Raw genomic sequence first — 19,429 nt, 5'->3', positions numbered from 1 at the left:
GAGAGAGCTGCAGTGTGAGCAGAGGCTGGTTCCATCTGGGGCGTGGTGGTGGTGGTGGTGGATCTCATCTTATCCAGCCTGCAATCTGCAGAAACCCTGACCATGCAGGGCTGAACAATTCCTCTTTTCCATCTCCTCTCTTCACCCTCCTCTTTTCTTCTCTTCCCCCTCTTGCGGTCCATCAGCCATGTTGGAGAGTGGCTGTGAAAACCCACATGCCAGCTAGACTTAGTGTGTGCAGCACCCTACACATGATGGCAATGTGTAACACAAACTCTCCTCTAATATCATGGCACAATTCTGGGAGATTCTACAAATATACACTGCTCAAAAAAATAAAAGGGAACACTTAAACAACACAATGTAACTCCAAGTCAATCACACTTCTGTGAAATCAAACTGTCCACTTAGGAAGCAACACTGATTGACAATAAATGTCACGTTGTTGTGCAAATGAAATAGACAACAGGTGGAAATTATAGGCAATTAGCAAGACACCCCCAATAAAGGACTGGTTTTGCAGGTGGTGACCACAGACCACTTCTCAGTTCCTATGCTTCCTGGCTGATGTTTTGGTCACTTTTGAATGCTGGCGGTGCTTTCACTCTAGTGGTAGCATGAGACGGAGTCTACAACCCACACAAGTGGCTCAGGTAGTGCAGCTCATCCAGGATGGCACATCAATGCGAGCTGTGGCAAGAAGGTTTGCTGTGTCTGTCAGTGTAGTGTCCAGAGCATGGAGGCGCTACCAGGAGACAGGCCAGTACATCAGGAGACGAGGAGGAGGCCGTAGGAGGGCAACAACCCAGCAGAAGGACTGCTACCTCCGCCTTTGTGCAAGGAGGAGCAGTAGGAGCACTGCCAGAGCCCTGCAAAATGACCTCCAGCAGGCCACAAATGTGCATGTGTCTGCTCAAACGGTCAGAAACAGACTCCATGAGGGTGGTATGAGGGCCCGACGTCCACAGGTGGGGGTTGTGCTTACAGCCCAACACCGTGCAGGACGTTTGGCATTTGCCAGAGAACACCAAGATTGGCAAATTCGCCACTGGCGCCCTGTGCTCTTCACAGATGAAAGCAGGTTCACACTGAGCACGTGACAGACGTGACAGAGTCTGGAGACGCCGTGGAGAACGTTCTGCTGCCTGCAACATCCTCCAGCATGACCGGTTTGGCGGTGGGTCAGTCATGGTGTGGGGTGGCATTTCTTTGGGGGGGCCACACAGCCCTCCATGTGCTCGCCAGAGGTAGCCTGACTGCCATTAGGTACCGAGATGAGATCCTCAGACCCCTTGTGAGACCATATGCTGGTGCGGTTGGCCCTGGGTTCCTCCTAATGCAAGACAATGCTAGACCTCATGTGGCTGGAGTGTGTCAGCAGTTCCTGCAAGAGGAAGGCATTGATGCTATGGACTGGCCCGCCCGTTCCCCAGACCTGAATCCAATTGAGCACATCTGGGACATCATGTCTCGCTCCATCCACCAACGCCACGTTGCACCAGACTGTCCAGGAGTTGGCGGATGCTTTAGTCCAGGTCTAGGAGGAGATCCCTCAGGAGACCATCCGCCACCTCATCAGGAGCTGCCCGGGCATTGTAGGGAGGTCATACAGGCACGTGGAGGCCACACACACTACTGAGCCTCATTTTGACTTGTTTTAAGGACATTACATCAAAGTTGGATCAGCCTGTATTGTGGTTTTCCACTTTAATTTTGAGGGTGACTCCAAATCCAGACCTCCATGGGTTGATAAATTTGATTTCCATTGATAGTTTTTGTGTGATTTTGTTGTCAGCACATTCAACTATGTAAAGAAAAAAGTATTTAATAAGATCATTTCATTCATTCAGATCTAGGATGTGTTATTTTAGTGTTCCCTTTATTTTTTTGAGCAGTGTATTGTAGAACACTGAGGGATTCCAGAACTCAGAAGACATTCTAGAAAACCAAAGACATTCTAGAACACCAGAGATTCTAGAGATTCAGTGAGAGATGGACAGTGACAAAGAGGGCATGAGCAGTGAGCTCATCTGTCCTCCTCAGAGTTGACAGACAGCCCCTCTCTGTGTTCCAGTGTGTGTGTGTGTTTCTGTGTGTGTTCCAATGCACACAGCGCCATTGTTCCTTTCAGCAGGGTTCAACAGGGCTGGCATGACCTTTGCCCTCTGGGTTGCACTGGTCAGTCCCCGTAATGGGGAGCTCCTGGTACAGGCCTGAGCTTAGGGCTCTTACCTCATCACCACACACACACACACACACACACACACACACACACAGTCAAATACAATAGGCTAGGAGACGGAGAGGCAAGGGACTATGGTGGGGTGAGAGTGACCAAGCAAACAACAACTGGAGAGGAAGGATAGCTAGGACTCTCAACGGACATGAAGTCAGTCAAGTGAGACTATCAGTGGAAGCATTTCAAGCCTCAAGTATGAAACATCCCTCTAAAATGTATATGCCCACTCCATTTAGAAGACGAAGCCTGTTGACTATTGAGAGATGCAGCCCTCGAGATGAGCTACATAAGGTGAAGTGAGTTGTAGCACACTGTAGGTCAGCCACTAGCTAGCCTGACCTAGAAGGAGATATGGAGGGGGAACAGTCAGTGCTGCCAGCTGTAGGTCAGCCACTAGCTAGCCTGACCTAGGAGAGATGGAGGGGGAACAGTCAGTGCTGCCAGCTGTAGGAAGTAGGACGTGAGCAGGTGGAGAGAGAGGGAGCACTAGGCGCCAGGTGGTCGAGCCAGGCAGGGGAAGAAAGACTACATCTGGCCCAGCTGCCAGCCTCCTTGCTGGGGTCGGTTCTCCTTGCCTCCCCCCCGCCCCCTCCTCCTCGCCTCCCGCTTGCATATCTATAAAAAGGTATGCTAATCTGCCATATTATCTGTACAAAAAATTCTAACACACACAGATGCATACATGTACACAACCTAAAGATGGGGAGGATAGGGGGAAGATTAAAGAGGAGCACTTCGCATATCTTATCATCTCCTGCTGTCTGCCTGCCTGACACACACGATGGTGGGTTTACCGAAAAGAGAATTCCCCTGCATGAAGAGAGAGAGAGAAAGCGAGAGAAAGACAGACAAGGGGGGTAGAAAGAGAGGGAGGTAGAGAGAGAGAGAGAGAGAGGGAGGAGGTATAGATGGCAGAAGGTGTATAAATAACTATATTAAGAGTATACAGTTCCATCTCTTATTTCCCTTCTCCCTTTGTGTCTCCTCCGTGACTCTCCCGTCTTTCTCCGTTTTAGATTACCCTGTTTCTGTTCTCATGGCGACCAAGGCATGACCATGATCGAGTTTAGAACCACGTCGGCGTCGAGGGGATTCTACAATTCCTCCACAACACAATGGGAATTGGTATGTCTGTGTAGAAAGATGCAATATTTCATAATTCCTTTTATTCCAAAACCATAATTCCACCACTGAACCACAGGCTCTGGTGAAATTATTTGCTTGAGGCGCATCCTCTATTTTCAGTTCCGATACATCAAAAGGAGGTGTGTGTGTGTGTGTGTGTGTACACAAAGGAAACTAGAGCCTGGAGCTGCAGAGAAAGAAGCCAAACCATCCTGAAAATGCAGTCACTACGGTTTTGCACTGCCTTCCTAACAATCCAACTGAATCATGTGCATTCAAATCTAAATGACGCAGACGATGTGAATAAAGCAAGATTGCTGCCGACTTGACGTTAGGCCAAACCAAGAGAAACCATGCCTGATCTAGGATCAGTTTCCCATTTTAGATCATAGTCAATAAGGTTATATTGCCAAAGGGGACCTGATTCTAGCTCAGCACTCCAACTCTCAGATGTTTTGTGAATATGGGCTCAGCCACCCAGGTTCCTGGCTCACTCTTGGTAGAGTATTCTCTCCAATCTCCCTCATTCCCTCTCTCTCTCTCTCTCTCTCTCTCCCCCATTCTCTGTCGTCTGTGTCTCTCACACCTCTCCATTTCCTCTCCTCTCGACTACTGTAGAGTCCTGTAGCAGCCTGCTCCATGGTCGTGTGAATCCAGAGCTGCCGATCCAGCCAGCCAGGGAGGGTACGAAGGTAGACAGTCTTCCATGCCCTCTTTCTCTCCCCCTCCCTCCCTCTGGAGTTGTGTGATTCCTACTAGCCTTGTGGACTCCCTCGCGCTCTCCTTCGTTCTCCCTTTAGGACGACTCTTGGTCTGTAGTCTGTTCCATGGTCGTGTGAATCCAGCCTAGACGAGCTGCCGAGCGAGAGAGAGAGAGAGAGGACAGGGAGAGGGAGAGGAAGAGGGAGAGAGAGCGTGCCAGGGGAGGGGAGAAAGGTACACAACAAGCCGGCAGACATGGCCAAAGGACCCAGCCAGGCTAAAAATACCCTGTAGATGACAGGAGCGCTAAAATGTTCCATACACATAGAGCTCCTAGACACACACACACCTTTTATTCGGAGTCCACTACACAGAAACTCTTGCAAACACATGCACACACTTGACTCAACTACAGAGCACTATCCTTTTTCCGACCTGTTTGAAAGAGTTTTCCACTGTCTCGAGGGTCCAGCACTAGGCTGCTCACTAAAAGCTGGCTCCACAGTGAACCAGACTGTCAGCTGGCTCCACAGTGAACCCGACTGTCAGCTGGCTCCACAGTGAACCCGACTGTCAGCTGGCTCCACAGTGAACCCGACTGTCAGCTGGCTCCACAGTGAACCCGACTGTCAGCTGGCTCCACAGTGAACCCGACTGTCAGCTGGCTCCACAGTGAACCCGACTGTCAGCTGGCTCCACAGTGAACCCGACTGTCAGCTGGCTCCACAGTGAACCAGACTGTCAGCTGTTGCCCTCTTCTGCCCTGAATAGCCACACACACACACTACTACGCAACCCGTTTCCTTTGTCGATGATAAGCTGCATTAGTAGTGGACTAGAGCTAGCCTGTAGCTGCGTCCAAAATGCCCCCCTTTTCCCTTTAAAGTCCACTACAATATACAAGGAATAGGCCGTCATTTGGGACGGTGTCAAGGTTGAGAAGGGCTGTTCTGGCAGCATATCAAGTAGTCATAAGTGACATGCAGTGAGACAACAAAATGGCTTTAAAAAACAGTCACATCGCATTGTTGGTCGGACGGACAGACATCTTAAATGAGTGTGTTGACATTCTGACATGCAAACAGTATGTGAGAGGTAGGTCTAGGCTTTTATTCAAGCCTGACGAAGACCTAGGCTACAGTGGGCAAACATGGTTGTATTATTTACCCATTGTGGTGTGTCTAAGGTCACTTCCCCTCTCATATTCTGCTTCATATGGGATGTTCCACTGAATTAGCCCTATGAACGACTCATACGTCTATTCTACACCGCCCGGAAATCTGCCCCCTTTACTCTCTGTACCCAACGCACTAGAAGACCAGTTCTTAAAGCCTTTAGCCGTATCCTTATTCTAGTCCTCCTCTGTTCCTCTGGTGATGTAGAGGTTAACCCAGGCCCTGCAGCCCCCAGTATCACTCCTACTCCCCAAGAGCTATCATTTGTTGACTTCTGTAACCGTAAAAGCATTGTATTTTTTGCATGTTAACATTAGAAGCCTCCTCCCTAAGTTTGAGTTATTCACTGCGTTAGCACACTCCGCCAACCCTGATGTTCTAGCAGTGTCTGAATCCTGGCTTAGGAAGGCCACCAAAAATTCAGAAATGTCCATCCCCAACTACAACATTTTCCATCTAGATAGAACTGCCAAAGGGGGTGGAGTTGCAATCTACTGTAGAGATAGCCTGAAGAGCTCTATCATACAATCCAGGTCTGTGCCCAAACAGTTTGAGCTACTACTGCTAAAAATCCACCTTTCCAGAAATAAGTCTCTCACTGTTGCCGCTTGCTACAGACCCCCCTCAGCCCCCAGCTGTGCCCTGGAAACCATATGTGAATTGATTGCCCCCCATCTATCCTCAGAGTTCGTACTGCTTGGTGACCTAAACTGGGATATGCTTAACACCCCGGCCATCCTACAATCCAAACTAGATGCCCTCAATCTCACACAAATTATCAAGGAACCTACCAGGTACAACCCTAAATCTGTAAACATGGGCACCCTTATAGATATCATCCTGACTAATTTACCCTCTAAATACACCTCCGATGTCTTCAACCAGGATCTCAGCGATCACTGCCTTATTGCCTGCGTCCGTAATGGGTCCGCGGTCAAACGACCACCCCTCATCACTGTCAAAAGCTCTCTAAAACCCTTTAGCGAGCAGGCCTTCCTAATTGACCTGGCCCAGGTATCCTGGATGGATATCGATCTCATTCCGTCAGTAGAGGATGCCTGGTTGTTCTTTAAAAGTGTTTTCCTCTCAATCTTAAATAAGCATGCCCCATTCAAAAAATTCAGAACTAAGAACAGATATAGCCCCTGGTTCTCCTCAGACTTGACTGCCCTTGACCAGCACAAAAACATCCTGTGGCGTACTGCATTAGCATCGAATAGCCCCCACGATATGCAACTTTTCAGGGAAGTTAGGAACCAATATACACAAGCAGTTAGGAAAGCAAAGGCTAGCTTTTTCAAACAGAAATGTGCATCCTGTAGCACTAACTCCAAAAAGTTTTGGTACACTGTAAAGTCCATGGAGAATAAGAGCACCTCCTCCCAGCTGCCCACTACACTGAGGCTAGGAAACACTATCACCAACGATAAAAAAAAACATCGAGAATTTCAACAAGCATTTTGCTACGGCTGGCCATGCTTTCCACCTGGCTATCACTACCCCAGTCACCAGCTCTGCACCCTCCGCTGCAACTTGCCCATGCCCCCATGCCCCCCCCCCCCCCCCCGCTTCTCCTTCACACAAATTCAGACAGCTGATGTTCTGAAAGAGCTGCAAAATCTGGACCCCTACAAATCATCTGGGCTAGACAATCTGGACCCTTTCTTTTTTAAATTAGCCGCCAAAATTGTTGCAACCCCTATTACTAGCCTGTTCAACCTCTCTTTCATAACGTCTGAGATCCCCAGAGATTGGAAAGCTGCCACGGTCATCCCCCTCTTCAAAGGGGGTGACACTCTAGATCCAAACTCTTACAGACCTATATCCATCCTGCCCTGCCTTTCGAAAGTTTTTGAAAGCCAAGTTAACAAACAGATCACCGACCATTTCGAATCCCACCGTACCTTCTCCGCTATGCAATCCGGTTTCCGAGCTGGTCATGGGTGCACCTCAGTCACGCTCAAGGTCCTAAACGATATTATAACCGTGATCGATAATAGACAGTACTGTGCAGCCGTCTTCATCGACCTGGCCAAGGCTTTCGACTCTGTCAACCACCGCATTCTTATTGGCAGACTAAATAGCCTTGGTTTCTCAAATGACTGCCTCGCCTGGTTCACCAACTACTTCTCAGATAGAGTTCAATAAGTCAAATCGGAGGGCCTGTTGTCTGGACCTATGGCAGTCTATGGGGGTGCCACAGGGTTCAATTCTTGGGCCGACTCTTTTCTCGGTGTATATCAATGATGTCTTGCTGCTGGTGATTCTCAGATCCACCTCTATGCAGACGACACCATTTTGTATACATCTGGCCCTTCATTCGACACTGTGTTAACAAACCTCCAAACGAGCTTCAATGCCATACAACACTCCTTCCGTAGCCTCCAACTGCTCTTAAACACTAGTAAAACTAAATGCATGCTCTTCAATCGAACGCTGCTGGCACCCGCCCACCCGACTAGAATCACTACTCTCGACGGGTCTGACCTAGAGTATGTGGACAACTACAAATACCTAGGTGTCTGGTTAGACTGTAAACTCTCCTTCCAGACTCACATTAAGCATCTCCAATCCAGAGTTAAATCCAGAATCGGCTTCCCATTTCGCAACAAAGCCTCCTTTACTCATGCTGCCAAACATGCCCTCGTTAAAAACTGACTATCCTACGGATCCTTGACTTCAGCGATGTTATTTACAAAATAGCCTCCAACACTCTACTCAGCAAATTGGATGTAGTCTATCACAGTGCCATCCGTTTTGTCACCAAAGCCCCATATACTACCCACCACTGTGACCTGTACGCTCTTGTTGGCTGGTCCTCACTACATATTCTTCACCAAACCCACTGGCTCCAGGCCATCTATAAATCACTGCTAGGCAAATCCCTGCCTTATCTCAGCTCATTGGTCACCATAGCAACACCCACCCGTAGTATGCGCTCCAGCAGGTATATCTCACTGGTCATCCCCAAAGCCAACACCTCCTTTGGCCGCCATTCCTTCCAGTTCTCTGCTGCCAATGACTGGAACGAACTGCAAAAATCTCTGAAGCTGGAGACTCTTATCTCCCTCACTAACTTTAAGCATCAGTTGTCAGAGCACCTTACCGATCACTGCACCTGTACACAGCCCATCTGAAATTAGCCCACCCAACTACCTCATCCACATATAGTTATGTATTTTGCTCATTTGCACCCCAGTATCTCTATTTGCACATCATCTCTTGCACATCTATCATTCCAGTGTTAATACTAATTGTAATTATTTTGCACTATGGCCTATTTATTGCCTTACCTCAATAACTTGCTACATTTGCACACAGTGTATATATATTTTATGTTGTATTTTTGACTTTATGTTTTGTTTTACCCCATATGTAACTCTGTGTTGTTGTTTTTAATCGCACTGCTTTGCTTAATCTTGGCCAGGTCGCAGTTGTAAATGAGAACTTGTTCTCAACTGGTTTAGCTGGTTAAATAAAGGTGAAATAAAAAAATAAAACAATACCATTACTCAGTGAAAAGGGGCAGAACTAGGCTCTGTCTGGAACTCCTGTAGCTTGGACCAACTGGTTGCTCTGTTCTGTGACTCTTGGCAGTTGGCCGCCATGACAACAGCACGGAAGTATTAGGAAAGGATTGGGCTTAAATGTTACAACTTCCACAAAATAACCATGACAACTAGGCCTCACGCAATGCAAGGCTGTGTGGGCAGAGTGGCAGACACAGGTCTCAGAACAAACTGGTTGATAGCATCAAGGCATCTCTCTCCCTTACAACATGCAAATAGCTGAGCAATTCATCTCCCTTATCAGAGGGGTACACTACAAAGCAGGATCAAAGCTAAACTTAGATATGCGTTATGGTTTGTTGAATCAATTACACCATGTCCATTTCAAGATTATCTTTAAATAAATAAAAATACAAATAAACAAAATAATATTTAAGCGTTAGCTGGCTAACTCCTGGATCCTGCTTTGTAGTATACCCATCAGGTATGACCTTTCTTTCAATGGGAGTCCACAGTAGGCCTACATCTTGGAATTTTTGCTGCTATATTAGCCTAATTCCTGTTTATTTAGGCGTATTCATTTAACTGGAACCATATCCGCAAGGTTTTCCTTTTACAACAGCTAGGCTATGTCATCTCTGCACCCAGAACCAAATTTCCCGCTACTTGAATTAACATAAAAGTTCACATCCATCACGATAGACTAGCCTAAAAAAGCCTAACAAATCACAAACACTAGTTCACCAGTTCCAGTTAGAACCAATGGTGTATATATAAATCATTGGCTATAACCATGACAACAGATAAGCCTACTTAAAATGGAGGAGGGAACCAGCATCATCTCTAGGAGCCCAGCCAGGAGTAATTGAGGGGGACAGTCCCAATCATAAGACTAAATGGCTTCAAAACACCATACATTTTCTCCAACGATGCGTGAATGTCAGGCTGGGCTGATAGGGGCTGCTGCCTGCTGCAGTGTGGGGACACCAGTTATGATAAAACACCAGTTATGATACAATACCGTGATATGGACACAAGCTATTGGTACTAACTAAGCATTGTAACAGTTCCAAATAGATATTCACTGTAGCTTGTATAGCCGTTGCAGAGTAGCTTACCTCTGAGTGGCCCCCCTGTGTAGCTCAGTTGGTAGAGCATGGCGCTTGCAACGACAGGGTTGTGGGTTCGTTTCCCAAGGGGGGCCAGTATGAAAAATGTATGCACTCACTAACTGTAAGTCGCTCTGGATAAGAGCGTCTGCTAAACGACTAAAATGTCAAATGTAGGTTGGCACTGGGGACACCAGAAATGATACAGCACCCGTTATGATACAACACCATTCAGTGATTCCTCCCGAAACCAGGACAAAAAAACATACCATGATGTAATCCATAGAACGGCTCTTGAGAGGTAGAATTGTTGGCACATATTTGACATTTATATCTAAAAGCATAATTGAGAAATCATTTATGAAAGTTGACATATTTATTACATTTTGGCCTTAGCCAGGCCTCCTTTAAAACTCCATAATGTTTCATATGTCACAACACCATAATGCAATCCTATGCATTGTAACAGCTGAGTAGTGTAGAGACACCAGCTATGATATAGCCCTAGTTATGACAACACCATAATGAAATCCTAAGCATTGTAACAACTGCAGAGCAGATGTATCCTTCTCCGCTTCATGTATTGTCTCCGATCTAGTCTTGACTCATTATCTCATTCAGACTGTGACACATGAACTCGGCTTTCATCAACGCCGCTTCCTCAATGACCTTCAGTCTCTTCACATAGACAGTGGTGACATTGACAGTAACCAATAATGGCCACTGCAAAATAAATAGGCATCAAGTTCTCATTACAACTTTATTGTCCCGGGAGAAAATTGGTTTTGCAGCAAAATGCCATACATGTCACATGAATTCCGTCGGTGAGGGTGTTCAAAAAGAATGGAACGGCCATCATACTGCGGGGACCAGGAACGGCAGCATGGTGAAAAAGACACAATGACGTCAGTCAACTGGACCTTGGAAAGCAGTATTTTATTTTATTTTACCTTTATTTTACTAGGCGAGTCAGTTAAGAACAACACCGGCCAAACCCAGACGACGCTGGGCCAATTGTGCGCCGCCCTATGGGACTCCCAATCACGGCCGGTTGTGATACAGCCTGGAATCGAACCAGGGGGTCTGTATTGAAGCCTCAAGCACTGAGATGCAGAGCCTTAGACCGCTGCGCCACTCGGCAGCACTACTCATGATCATCATATTAACAAATTCATAACCAGTATCCACTGTCCAGACAGAGACAGTAGGGGGATGCAATATCCACACAAATTCACTGGCAAGGTCTGCTAGTCTATGGTCTGCTTGCTACAATGTAATTCTAGCTAGGGAAGTGGCTACAGTGTGATTGACTTCAACAATGTAGCGAGCTAGCTACAGTACCGGTATGTTTGGTTTTGATAGCCAGTATGTTTGGTTTTGATCGAAGCACTATGCACACAGGCTTAGCCCAAGATGTACTCTTAAGGAGCCACCATTACTCCTTAAGGTCCAAGGACTCCATCTAAATGTGAATCGATTGTCAATTGCAATACGGTTCTAGAAACATAAAGCCCTGTACTTTCATATCACACTAAAATAACTTCATAATTGCAAAATATACATTTACTGTACACTATTTTAACCGGCTTTATCACAGTTGCAGCCGACAGGATTTCTCAGTGACAACACCTTTCTGGCGGCTTTTGTTACACAGTCTTATTCTGTTACACACAGGTGTTTGGAGCATGCTAGATATCTAATTGACACAGGTGGTCCCTCGGTCTTCTGTAAACATGCGCTGTAACATTGAGATATGGCCGTGTGGGAACACTAATCCTAAAAAGGTGTATATCAATTTACATTATTTAGCAGACGCTCTTATCCAGAGCGACTTACAAATTTGAACCTTTTATTTTATTTTTCATGATTTATCGCCGATCTGAAAGATAAGGTCGTAATGCTTCCAAAACCGTACCGCAAGAGATGAGTGTTAATGTTCAGACCAAGCGTCAGGGCTCTTAACAAAACTCCCTCCATACAGAAGACGCTTCTTCCAAACGCTTATGTGTAATGGAACTGAGAGTCATGATCAACGGCTAACACTCAGACCGACAGCAGACAGATCAGAAACATGAGGATTGACAGTTGACAGACAGCCTCCCCCTCCTACACACACACAAATACTCACAATCAAGGTGTTTCTTCTTGGGGCCGCTGACTTCGTGCGTCGTGGCTTTGCACACGGCTTTACTGATAGCAGACCCGGTCATGCTGTGCTGTGCCGCTGCGAAGCGATCCGTTATAGACTGTCCTGACATTGTGTTTCACTGTTTCGCTACAAAACCCACAATAATTAGCTAGATGATAAACACCTACACACAATGTCCACTGATTGGATATTAGCTGACGTGCGTAACACCAGTTATGACAAGAGTGTGGAGGTTTCAGGCCACGTCAATCGGTTCCGTGAAAAAATAAGAAGTGGTATGACGTCCTAGCCCAGTATCGTTGAAAAATGTCAGGCTAATTTTAGGTATTTGTTGCAACCGCAAACCTGGGGGTTTAGCTACCAGCTGGCTGGCAAAAAAAAACCGGACACACAATATTTGATTGGCTTGAATAGGCAAATCAGTGAACAATTATCTAGCTAGTTAACGTTAGCTATAATTAACAAGGTATTCTGTATAGTAAAAAAAAACGTTGACAATTGACATTAACAAGTGAACTAGCTTGTGTTAGCTAATATTTCCGTTGCTGCATTCGAACCAGGAAAGAGTCCCACTGTACAATTTGTAAACAGAAATGTCAGCTCGCTGGCTACATATAAACATCGCTAGCTAGCTGGATACCTACTGTCAATTAACAAGACCAGAGCTCACTGGCGAGCTAGCTATGTGCCCAGACTTATGATCACAGTTTAGCCAAGCTAGCTAACAGTTACTAGCTAACGTTCGCTAAAATAAAATCCTTCTTCCGAGCTCTTGACTTCAACTTCCACTGACGTTTTGTGTGTTTAGGCTACCTCGAACAGACCAGTCCCTTGGTTTTGAGCGAAACATAACGAACGGAAATGGGCAAAATTAAACTGTCAAGCTTGCCAACTTGTCTTGCGCTTCAGGCTAGTGGTAGACGGATACAAGACAGCAGCCAGTTGGCTAGCCTTCCTGCTAACACAACACTAGCTAGCTACCTAGTATACGGTTCGGGTTCTGTCTCAACCCTGCTTCCTTCGAGGAACAACTGAATTTAACGTATTTAGTCCGATATATCCATGAAATTGGCAACAACAAAAATCTCAGTAACCGCTGAGCCTTGACATCCAACTCATATCGTCGTCTTTTTTATTATTCAGCTTTTTCTTGAATGTGTAGGGGCTTTGCTCAGCTCGCTGCCTGCCTACTACCGCGGACAAAATGGCAGCGTAGACATCAGCTGATCTGAGAAGTAGTTCATTGGATGCGACTAGGAGTGTGTCGGACATTTAAGGTAGAAATGTGACGATAGTCATGGCATGTCTAACACAGATACAGAAATAAAAACGTTGTTTTATTGGTTAAAAAACCCCACAGCCATTTACAATGTTGTTATTGAACAGTCCCGTGTAGCTCAGTTGGTAGAGCATGGCGTTTGCAACGTCTGGGTTGTGGGTTCGATTCCCACGGGGGGCCAGTATGGAATAAAAAATGTATGCACACACTAACTGGAAGTCGCTCTGGATAAGATCGTCTGCTAAATGACTAAAATGTAAGATAATTTATCCGCTGTAAATGTGATTTTAACAGTGTAATATTTACACATTTAAGGTCGTATTGAAATTTCTCAAACTCAGTGTCCTTGATTGACTCTCCCGCTCCGAGTATGGAACATTCTGTGTCTAAAAATCCTGAGAAGGACAATGATGGGAATTATTATTAGCCTGCCTGCCATATGTATGACGTGCGCACACGATATATGACAACGCTAGAGGTAATTTCCCCCGGTGGTATTTCACAGTGGATGCAATAAATTAGGCGATAGCCTATAATAGATGTTTTCCTATAATGAAACACATTCTGTTCCTGCCATAGGCTACTTCACCACTGAATGCGTAGGTCTATTTATACTGTATGATGATCATTAATATAAAGCTACTGTTTATTTTTGCCTGACTGAATATCAGGGGATGTAGGGTTTATACAGTGGGATTATGTTTTGCCTTATCAGACCCCCTCTTACTTTTACAAAGCCCTGGTTAAGAGTTCAAAGTCCTGATGATGATGATGATGATGATACAGAAACCAGTGCTTCAGAATGAATCTAAAAGCTTTTGCTAATCCCCCACAAACACACACGCATGGACGCAAACACACACTGTAAAACAGCATAGAGGTGTGCAGTAGATAAATCATTTTCCAGGAAGTGCATGTATGAAAAACGATGAACCACATTCTGGCTTTGTAGTTAGAGGAAGTGGTGAGGAGGGGTGGTGCAAACAAAGTTCTTAATCTGTGGGGAAAGTCACGTAGGTTCGACTTCAGAGTACAGACAATATTATGTGCACACACACACATTAGTCCTCATACACGTTAATAATTATAATTTTCATTTCAAATGAACCCATGTGGTTAATTGTTTCCGGTCCTGTGTGGCTCAGTTGGTAGATGATGGTGCTTATAACACCCGGGTTGTGGGTTCGATTCTCACCGTAGACCAGTATGAAAAATAACTAAGTATGAAAATGTAAGTCCCAGAGCGTCTGCTAAATTACTAAAATGTCAAAAAATATTGAATGTGATTATTTATAGTAGAAAAATAAAAGGCCATATCACCAGTTGGTAATGTTTACCAGTATTTACATAACATATATTTAAAAACTGTGTTGGTTTCATGAGCTGAAATAAAAGATCCCAGAAATATTACATATGCACAAAAAGCATATTTCTCTTAAATTTCGTGCACAAATTTGTTTACATCCCTGTTAGTGAGCATTTCTCATTTGCCAAGATAATCCATCCACCTGACAGGTGTGGCATATCAAGAAGCTGATTAAACAGCATGATCATTACACAGGTGCACCTTGTGCTGGGGCCAAAAAAAGGCCACTCTAAAATTTGCAGTTTTGTCACACAACACAACAGATGTCTCAGGTTCTGAGGGAGCGTGCAATTGGCATGCTGACTGCAGGAATGTCCACCAGAGCTTTTGCCAGAGAATTGAATGTGCATTTCTCTACTAATCCTCCTCCAATGTTGTTTTAGAGAATTTGGCAGTACGTCCAACCGGCCTCACAACCGCAGACCACGTGTAACCATGCCAGCCCAAGACCTCCACATGAGGCTTCTTCACCTGCGGGATCGTCTGAGACCAGCCACCCGGACAGCTGATGAAACTGAGGAGTATTTATGTTTGTAATAAAGCCCTTTTGTGGGGAAAAACTCATTCTGATTGGCTGGGCCTGGCTCCTGTGTGGGTAGGCCTATACCCTCCCAGGCCCACCCATGGCTGTGCCCCTGCCCAGTCATGTGAAATCCATAGATTAGGGCCTAATTAATTTATTTCAATTTACTGATTTCATTATATGAACTGTAACTCAGTAAAATCGTTGAAATTGTTGCATGTTGCGTTTATATTTTGTTCAGTATACATTATAGACGTTTACATTCATCCAATAGAAAAATGTATCGAACAAATGTTGAATGTTCCTTCCTCGTTCGACGTTCCAAAGTTCTATTCTATTCCAAAACTCCATTCTCTCCAAAACAGTTGGACACCGCCATCTAGCGGCACGAGGGTAGTTATTTCCATGGCAACTAGACGTGAACCAGTAGCCCATGGCAACAAGCAGCAGCAGCAGTCAGCTTCAGTCCTATTCAACTAAAATGAGTCTTCATAGGTACTAGCTGCTTGTCACGTCTGAATAACCCAATTATGTTATTCTGTTATATGTCAACAATATGAACATAATGGCACTTGATTGACACACTATTAAAGAGAATTAGGCATCTGACATATTAACACTTGAAAATTCCCATTAAATAGTTATTTAATTGAAGTGTCAAAAGCAGTCTGTCATAACATCAGAGTGCCAACCTTGATTATCACACCGCTAATGCATCCTCATGAATAGGCATACTCAAGAACCCTCTGGTAGCTTACTTAAGGTCTGCCTCAATAGATCTATTCAGGAAGATGGGCGCTACAGATGTAGGATCTTAATTTGACCTATATTGTTACAGCAAAATAATCCTGCAGCAACAGGATTTGAACATTTAATCCATAATGTTGCTTGATCGGCAGTTAGGCTATTAGCTGTCCAAAAGTAGGCTACATGAAAAGTGCAATACTGTTAATATAACTGTGTGTTAGTGAGGGGTTTTCAATGAATTTATGTAAATCGCAGAGCTCATCTGCATTTCCTGCGGTGCAGTTAAATTCTCAGCAAGAAAAGAGTGAAAAGAGACAACTAAATAAGTTGTGGCTTATCGAAAGGGTGCTCGTTTTTTTTTTTTTTTTTGGGGATTGGGGGAGGAAGGTCTATGTTTTTTGTTGGAAGAGAGAGAAAAGGGGGGATGGTGGGAGAGGGAGAGAGAGAGAGAGAGAGAGAGCAAGAGAGAGAGAGAGAGAGGGCTAGAGAGAGAGAGAGAGAGAGAGAGAGAGAGAGAGAGAGAGAGAGAGAGCGTCACTCTCAACATCTCCCTGCGACTGGTCTGTGAGTTTCAGATTAATTTTGTTATCTGTGTAACTAGGATCCTTGTTTGTTAGACATTTACATTTATATTTACATCATTTAGCAGACGCTCTTATCCATAGCGACTTACAAATTGGTGCATTCAACTTATGATAGCCAGTGGGACAACCACTTTTTTTTATGGGGGTGGTATAAGGATTACTTTATACTATTCCAGGTATTCCTTAAAAAGGGAGGGTTTCAAGTGTCTCCGGAAGGTTGTCAGTGACTCCGCTGTCCTGGCGTTGTGGGGGAGCTTGTTCCACCATTGGGGTGCCAGAGCAGCGAATCCAAGAGTGAGCAGCGCCGGAGATGCCCAACTCGGAGAGGGTGGAGAGGAGGATCTGATGGTTCACAGTATCAAAGGCAGCGGATAGGTCTAGAAGGATAAGAGCAGAGGAGAGAGAGTTAGCTTTAGCAGTGCGGAGATCCTCCATGACATAGAGAAGAGCAGTCTCAGTTGAATGACCAGTCTTGAAACCTGACTGGTTTGGATCAAGAAGGTCATTCTGAGAGAGATAGCAGGAGAGTTGGCTAGAGACGGCACGCTCAAGAGTTTGAGAGAAAATAAAGAAGGGATACTGGTCTGTAGTTGTTGACATCGGAGGGATCGAGTGTAGGTTTTTTGAGGAGGGGTGCAACTCTCGCTCTCTTGAAGACGGAAGGGACATGGCCAGTGGTCAAGGATGAGTTGATGAGCGAGGTGAGGTAAGGGAGAAGGTCTCCGGAAATGGTCTGGAGAAGAGAGGAGGGGATAGGGTCAAGCGGGCAGGTTGTTGGCCGGCCGGCCGTCACAAGTCGCAAGATTTCATCTGGAGAGAGAGGGGAGAAAGAAGTCAAAGCATAGGGTAGGGCAGTGTGAGCAGGACCAGCGGTGTCATTTGACTTGATAAATGAGGATCAGATGTTGTCAACCTTCTTTTCAAAATGGTTGACAAAGTCATCCACAGAGAGGGAGGAGGGAGGGGGAGGAGGAGGAGGATTCAGCAGGGAGGAGAAGGTGGCAAAGAGCTTCCTAGGGTTAGAGGCTTGAAATTTAGAGTGGTAGAAAGTGGCTTTAGCAGCGGAAACAGAGGAAGGGAATGTAGAGAGGAGGGAGTGAAAAGATGACAGGTCCGCAGGGAGTCTAGTTTTCCTCCATTTCCGCTCGGCTGCCCAGAGCCCTCTTCTGTGAGCTCGCAATGAGTCGTCAAGCCACGGAGCAGGAGGGGAGGGCCGAGCCGGCCGGGAGGATAGGGGACATAGAGAGTCAAAGGATGCAGAAAGGGAGGAGAGGAGGGTTGAGGAGGCAGAATCAGGAGATCGGAGGGAAGAGATGATAGGATGGAAGAGGAGAGAGTAGCGGGAGAGAGAGAGCGAAGGTTGCGACGGCACATTACCATCTGAGTAGGGGCAGAGTGAGTAGTGTTGGAGGAGAGCGAGAGAGAAAAGGATACAAAGTAGTGGTCGGAGACTTGGAGGGGAGTTTCAGTGAGATTAGTAGAAGAACAGCATCTAGTAAAGATGAGGTCAAGCGTATTGCCTGCCTTGTGAGTAGGGGGGGACGGTGAAGGGTGAGGTCAAAAGAGGAAAGGAGTGGAAAGAAGGAGGCAGAGAGAAATGAGTCAAAGGCAGACGTAGGGAGGTTAAAGTCACCCAGAACTGTGAGGGGTGAGCCATCCTCAGGAAAGGAACTTATCAAGGCGTCAAGCTCATTGATGAACTCTCCAAGGGAACCTGGAGGGCGATAAATGACAAGGATGTTAAGCTTGAATGGGCTAGTGACTGTGACAGCATGGAATTCAAATGAGGAGATAGACAGATGGGTCAGGGGATAAAGAGAGAATGTCCATTTGGGAGAGATGACGATTCCTGTGCCACCGCCGCGCTGACCAGATGCTCTCGGGGTATGCGAGAACACATGGTTAGATGAGGAAAGAGCAGTAGGAGTAGCAGTGTTTTCTGTGGTAATCCATGTTTCCGTCAGCGCCAAGAAGTCAAGGGACTGGAGGGTAGCATAGGCTGAGATGAACTCTGCCTTGTTGGCCGCAAAACGGCAGTTCCAGAGGCTGCCAGAGACCTGGAACTCCACATGGGTCGTGCGCGCAGGGACCACCAGATTAGAGTGGCAACAGCCACGTGGTGTGAAGTGTTTGTATGGCCTGTGCAGAGAGGAGAGAACAGGGATAGACAGACACATAGTTGACAGGCTACAGAAAAAGGCTACAATAATGCAAAGGAGATCGGAATGAAATGAACTAAACATCTGGGAAAGTGAGAGAGCGGGGCCTCCCTCACTTACGTTTCACTGAAACACTCAAATATAACTCTCCCAACTTCCACTTTAGAAATTATAATTGTTGTAAACTACAGTGGTTCAATGTTTTCTAGGAATAGACTCTAACTTAGTTTATTCAGCTAGCTAACTTGGTACAGTATTCTTCCGTGAAAACCGTCCAGGGCACCGAATCCTATGACGCCAAAGCCAACTAGCATGCCAGCCTCCAATAACACGGTTTAGCACCAACACTCGGTTAAAACAAACCACCAGTGTGTTAACACGCCAAGCAGATCATTTGTGTCCATGTCTAACGTTGTGTAAAGTTTTGGGTTAGTTTTGACAGTTTGAGTGAGTACGTCGTCAACTTATTCAGCCAGTTAGTTAGCTAGAATAGTTAGCATACTAGCTAGCCATTGCTCTCTGCCAACGAACTAACCCCTCCTCCCACGGCACGAACACACAGAGAGCCAAGCTAACGTTAACTAGTACCCATGTCCCGAATTCCCTTGAACGACTCTGGTTACCAGTATGTAAAAACAAAACAAAAATAAATGTAGGTTATAACTTACCCTTAGTAGCTACTGTTAGCCAGTTAAGTGCAAAGCTAGCCACTGAATCGATTCAGCCAGTTCGCGTCTGTCCCAACGGAGAGAAAGCGTCTCCA

The 19,429-nt window shown here is 45.8% G+C and overlaps 1 pseudogene across 1 annotated transcript in view; it reads right to left on the bottom strand.

The window, feature by feature from the left end:
• The window catches only part of LOC311113084 (phosphatidylinositol-binding clathrin assembly protein-like), a 42,110-nt pseudogene extending 28,902 nt beyond the window's left edge, over positions 1 to 13,208 (bottom strand). Inside the window, exon 1 of the transcript XR_014615931.1 lies at positions 11,988 to 13,208. The product of XR_014615931.1 is annotated as a phosphatidylinositol-binding clathrin assembly protein-like (transcript). The remainder of the gene's footprint in view (positions 1 to 11,987) is intronic.
• Between the last annotated feature and the right edge of the window lie 6,221 nt (positions 13,209 to 19,429).

The sequence above is a fragment of the Coregonus lavaretus genome (genome assembly GCF_964263955.1).
Source record: "Coregonus lavaretus genome assembly, chromosome: 39".
NCBI classification, from domain to species: domain Eukaryota; kingdom Metazoa; phylum Chordata; class Actinopteri; order Salmoniformes; family Salmonidae; genus Coregonus; species Coregonus lavaretus.
The sequence above is the reverse complement of the archived record's forward strand: the minus strand, read 5'-3'. Positions and strand labels throughout refer to the sequence as shown.